General features: G+C 37.1%; 1 pseudogene; it reads right to left on the reverse strand.

Moving 5' to 3' along the window:
* Positions 1–1,469: 1,469 nt before the first annotated feature.
* Positions 1,470–1,587, reverse strand: LOC111736895 (annotated as a pseudogene).
* Between the last annotated feature and the right edge of the window lie 4,867 nt (positions 1,588–6,454).

The following is a 6,454-nucleotide window of genomic DNA, read 5'->3' on the forward strand; positions in this document are numbered from 1 at the left end:
TGACCCTGATGTTGTAGGAAAGCAGCAAGATGGGTTAGGAGGCTGTTAAATACGTCTCTGCAAGGTGAGAGATGATGGTTGCTTGGAGAAGGTGTTGCCTTGGACACGTGAACAGATTTAGAATGTATTTAAGTGGTAGAGTCAACAGGATTTGCTTGATGGAAGTGGATGTATTTGGAAAACAGAATAAATAGGATTTGCTGATGTATGGATTGGGATATGAGAGAAAGAGAAAAGTCAAGTGCGATATTGTGATTTGTAAGAAATACATATTTGGTCAGTCAGATGAGCAAAATATATTTCTCACATATATATGGTCTTAGTCCATAGTGTCTAGCTCTCAGCTCCCAAAATGTGTGGAATGTCCTAAATGTTGAGAATAATAAAGGTGTCTTTATATTAATGAGGTGACATTTGGGGGCTTGTTGCCAGTGGAACCAACCACTCGATTACAGAGTTGAAACTGTTGGTCCCACCCCCTGACCCAGGGAAGGGAGAGGGGACAAAGGTCGAATCAATCACCTATGGCCAATGATTTAATCGATTATACCTATGTAAATGAAGCCTACATAAAAACCATAAGGACGGGGTTCAGAGAGCTTCCGGGCTGGCGAATACATGAAGGTGTTGGTAAAAACATGAAAGTGGCACATTTGCTTCTGATTAACCAGACAGAACTATCCCAAGAGTAGAAAAGGCAAGAAAACCAGGATACCTATCCTTTGGAGATCAACTCTTTTTTTACACTTAATCTATGCCATCACATTTAATTTCATGAGTGAATCTAACCACTGTCCTGTGCAGAAGACCAGTACCCATTAAAATATATTATTTGACATTTTAAAATTTAAATAAGTTATATTTCCCATATTATATAAGTTTATTAAAAAGTTTCCTTTGAGTTTAATGAGGATCAGGGCCCTATAATCTGATTGCCCCTAGATAAATTTATAAAATCAAGTTTTTGAATCTGTAAAACTAAATGCATTGGACAACTCCACATGGATTTGTTCCACTGGAGCTATACAATGTGACAGCCTACCTAGAAGATCTATCACCCAGGAGGTTCAATTGTTACGAAACAGTGACTTTACAAAAAAGTTGTTAGACTTCTGCCAGCCTCTGGTATTTAGTACCTATCTATTGATCTAGGACATAAATGCCTTATAGAGTACATGTCCTCAATTCCTGGCACAGCATTTAAGCAGAAAAAAAAAAAGACTAAAACTGAACTTGTTAGTGCACTAAAGTTACAAAAAAACAAATAAGAGGTATATTGTCAGCAAATAAATTTATATAATATTATATAAATATAAAAAATATATTTAAATCTTGTTTCTGAAGAATTCAAAGTTAATTTCCTTACAGAGAACCAAGAGCACTACTGAGTGAATCCTGGGAAGTTTTACACTAACAAGAAACCAGCAATATTTATTTATTTATTTATTTATTTATTTATTTATTTATTTGGCCTGTAGCACCTGGTACTCCTAGGTGGTCTCCATCCAAGTACTAACCAGGCCTGATCCTGCTTAGCTTCCGAGATCAGATGAGATCGGGTGTGCTCAGGGTGGCATGGCCATAGGCCAGCAATATCTTTTTAATGTTATAAATAAATGTGGCTGAAAAGTCACTTAAAAAGTTGCACATATTTTACACTTGTATTTATATCAGTCAGGATATGCTAGATTACACTGAAGTAACCAACAATTCCATAATTTTAGTGGCTTTAGATAATAAAGATTAATTTCTCATTCAGGACACAGTCAGATGAGGAACTTTGTTTCACATCTCCTTACTCTAGGATCCAGGCTAATGGAGCCTCCACAATCGGAAACATTGCTTGTTGGGGGTGGGGGGAGGGGGAGCGGGGTATACTGGCTCTTAAAGGCCTCTCCCTCAAAGTGATATATGTCACTTCTTTAGCCAAAAGCAAGACACATGTCACACGGCCAAACTTTAAAAGGGTGAGAAAGTACAATTTTATCATATGCCCAAAGGAAGAGAACTAAAATATTTGTGAAAAGACCTTATAGTTGCCACAATAGGAAAAAAGGAATTCATAAAGGATAGGAAGTGTTACAACAAGAGATAGCTGGAATAAGAAATTGCTACTGATGCAGGGACTGGAACTTGAAGAAAGCTAGACATATATATAAGATTAGTGTTATCAAATCAAGTGGCAAAAATCCAATTGGCCAAGAGGTAGGAGAAATATCAACTCTCTTAGACTCAGAAGGTGAATATTAGAATCAAGAAGTTCTAGTGTTTTATTATGGTCAAGAGTGACCAGGGTTTTGATTATCAGAGATATAAAAGTAGTTAGGACTTTTTGAGTGATGGAAATATTTTATATCTTTATTGTGATGGTTTATGCATTTGTCAAAGCACAATCAAATGATGAGCATTTGCTAAATATAAATTATATCTCAAAAGAGTTGGTTTTTTAAAAAGTAGTTGGAAAAGTTAAATTTGTTGAAAATCATTTTCTCACTTTTTTTGTGATAAGGTGACACTTAAATACCTATATCCTAATTAAAGTCCATAGAATTCAACACATTTATAGAATCTAAGGCTCAGAAGAGTTGAGTAACTTGTCCAAAAATATATGATTAGAAGGTATAAGAACCAGCCACAAGGATCCAGGATAAAAAAATCAATTGGTTTGAGACTATGATCTGGGACATTGGTTTGGTAAAATAAGTCTGACCTGACTGCAAAATAATATTTAGTTTCTAGTACTTCTTATTGGGCATGGATCTGCTTTTGTGTGCAGGAGGCAAATAAAATAGAGCAGTGGTTCTTAGAGATGGACCCCTTTGAAAATCTCCTGAAAGTCAGAGACTAAATCACCAGAAAATGCATATAAATGTGTACATAAATTTGCCCGTATTTTCAGAAGTTCATAAACCCCTAAAGGCTAAGCATAGAGGAATCCATGGACTAAAAGTTAATCAAATCAGAGTATAAACTCTAATTACTGAAAGAAATAGTGACAGTCAAATAGGCTCCGTGTATGGTGAATTATTTCAAACCATCGAAAATTTTTTTTCTGCTTTAACTAAGTTATACATCTGGTGACTTTTTTCTAAAACATTAAATAATATTTTTATTGCTTTCAGTTGGCAACAAGCCATATTGGAGCTACAAAAATCCATCTCCTTCCCACTCCCAAGATGGGATCAGCAATCTAAAATCAACTTCAGGTTAGTATGACAAACCACGTTTATTTAGGCTGAAGTCAGTGGCTAAAAATTTAGAATCAATGGGGAAATTTAAGACTCCTAGTCAATCTTCAATTTGATAGACATTCTTGGTATTTATGAAGATGTACAGACATCTTTAGAGATGTCTGCTCAAGTAAAAGGTAATGAGAAAAGAAGCAAAATTAACTTTGAGGTGTAAGGGATTATTAGAAACTTGGTAGGTGTTATAGATTGAATGTTTGTATCCCCTCAAAATTCATATGTTGAAGCCCAACTCAATGTATGAGGACTCAGAGGTTGGGCCTTTGGGAGATTAGATTTAGATGAGATCATAAGACTCCCATGACGGCATTAGCATCCTTATCAGAGTGTCCTTAACAGATCCCTCTCCCTCTCCTTCTCCCTCTCCCACCTCCTATCTCCCTCCCCCACCTCCCATCTCCCTCTATCCCTCCCTCTCCCTCTCCATTGAGAAAAGGTCATTTGAGGACATAACAAGAAGTTGGTCTTCCGCAAGCCAGGAAGCCTCACCGGAACCCAACCCTGCTGGCACTCTGATCTCAGTCTTCCCAGCCTCCAGAACTGTGAGAAAGTTTTTTTGGCCACCCAGTCTGTGGTATTTTGTTATAGCAACCTCAGCTAAAACAAGAGGGGTTTTATAGCTCACAGCCAGCCAGTTGGGGATTAGGGTTGGTCTCTAGTCTTGTCAGGGAACTAAAACACTCAGATACTAAGGATACAAGCAAGAGTGAGAAATTAAGCTCCAGGGAGAGAGGAAGATGTTAGATATGAATTCTATCCATACACAATAAAAGCAGTTAGGATGCTATACTTCAATGCTACCCTCTAGACACTCAAGAGAGAGGGCACAGGGCAGCAGATTATTTCTAGACTTCACTATCATGAGGATAAATAACTCCATATGTATCTCTAGATTTTGTTCTCATTAATTCAAGGCCTGGGCAAGATTGAATCTAACTCATGACAGACATCTTAAGGGTAGCTGAGACAGAGCTCAAGCAAGCAGGGGGTGCTAAAGACCCTTCAGAAAACAATCAAAAAACAACCAGAATGGTATAAAAAAACATAAATCACCTGTACGTAGATAAATTCAGTGAGAACTCCAATATAAAGACAGACTCAAAGAGGATGTCAGAAGGCATATAGCACATTTATTGTTTGGATGTCTTTGGAGGTTAAGTGACACACTTGTTCAGTATCAGACCTGTTTACTTGAGTAGAGGAGGCTTTGTGGGTTTGCAGAGCAAGCGATAATAGGCTACAGTGCAGTACTATTTTTACATAAATCAACAGAACACTAAATAGAAGAATTAAAAGAAAAAACGGCAAAGAGACTGAGAAAATAAATATAGGTGTTGTATCTGCAGATGTTGTACCAGAGTATAACCCAAATCTAAAACCCAGCCCTGAAAACTTTCTGGGCAGTAACAAATCTTATTCATCCACAACCATCTAGGAATTCATTTAAAACTACATGATCAGTGACAATTCCACATGTGTTCCCTTCAACAATAGGAAAATGGAGCTCTAAGTTTTCAATTTTCTAAGGCAGGTTTTATAAAGTTAAGATTCTTGAACTCTATTTAAAGTTTCTTTATTAAAAGAAATAAAATTTTATAATTTACTCACTAAGACCTCTACTTTTGTTATATCTCTTCTTAGTTATGTTTTTCGTGCTATTGTGAATAACATCTTTTTTTCTATTATATTTTATAATGTCATTATTAGTTTGTTGAACAGGTATTGATTTTTATATGTTAATCTTGAAGCATATTGTAGTATGTTGCATGTAGTAAATGATCGATAACTGTTTACTATTATTCATATTATTATTCATAAATATTATTTAATAATATTTGTAAATGTTGTCTTTTCTTTCCAATGCCTAAATTTATTTATTTTTCTTGCTACATTACATAGTCTTGGATCGCTAGTACTGAATAATGGCATTAACAGTAGGCAACCTTAAATGGAAATGCTTCCAATGGTTTAGCATTGTTTAGTATTTCATTTTCTTTAACAAGCAAATTTGCTTGATTTCTTCATTTGCTGAGTTTTTTATCATGTGTGAATAATGAATTTGATCATGTGATTTCTGAATCTATTGAAATGATTGCATCATTCTTTCTCCTTTATCCTGATAATATAGTATATTACAACATTAATGAATTTTGGGATGTTGAATCATCTTAGTATTATAGAGACAAATTATAGTCATGAAGTATTCTTATATGCTGCTCAATTTAGTTTGCTTCTCCATTTATGATAGTGTTAACGCTTTTCTTATACTATCCTTGTCTAATTTTAGCAAGTTAATATTACCTTAATAAAAATGAGTCGAGTAGCTCTTTTTCCATTCCCTGAAATAGTTTGTGTATGATATTACCTGTCTTGAAAAAATGTGCCTATATCTGGAGCTGGTGCCTTAAGGCAATGTAGTTGGGAGGATAGTTAACAGCTTATTCAGGTTTACTCTTTCTTCTCAATATAATTTTGGTGATTTACATATTTCTAGAAAAGTATCTGTTTTGTCTGTTTCTAAACTTATAAAATTTTTCATGCATTCTGATTCTTTAGGAGGAAAAAAAAAATGGTATAGATGATAGAGGCTCTGTTCATCCTTCTGGCGACCAAATCAAAGTTATGATGGAAACAAGGAGCAGCAGCAAGGAAAAAATTGCCTGGGATCTTGTTGGACAAGCCACACGAGTAGGGAGAAATCCAAGAAATCACCCTGCAATGGCAGGAGGTAGGATGGGGCGAGGATGCAGGTCTGCCTGTCTTGAGTGGCTATGTGAGATGGAGGCTGTGGCAGCGGCAGTGGCAGAAGCTTCTTAAAGAAGCCACGTCCACGAGCAGATTTTCGCGGTGACAGACCTGCTTGCTCTGCGCATCAGTGCCAATTCAGCTGCGCGCAGGAGACACCAGGGATTTACAAGGAAACATTGTCAGAGGGAGTGTCTAGGCAATACTCGCTCTGTACAGAAGTACTGGGGTATTCACTGTTCCCTGTTGAGCCCTCCCCACTACCAGTATGCCGGACACAGCGCCGCCATAGCCGTGATGTCATCAGACTGGATAACAGGGTCACTCTGCCCAGAGGATTCCCTGAAACCCTGCCTCCCCCAACTCGTGGCCCCACCCAAGCCATATCCAGGTATAGCCTCAGCCAGTCAGTTACTCCTAGCTGAGCAGCGCCTAGACCCACACTGGAGCCAGCTGGCCTC

This window comes from Pteropus vampyrus, unplaced genomic scaffold (assembly GCF_000151845.1).
Source record: "Pteropus vampyrus isolate Shadow unplaced genomic scaffold, Pvam_2.0 Scaffold22, whole genome shotgun sequence".
NCBI lineage: Eukaryota > Metazoa > Chordata > Mammalia > Chiroptera > Pteropodidae > Pteropus > Pteropus vampyrus.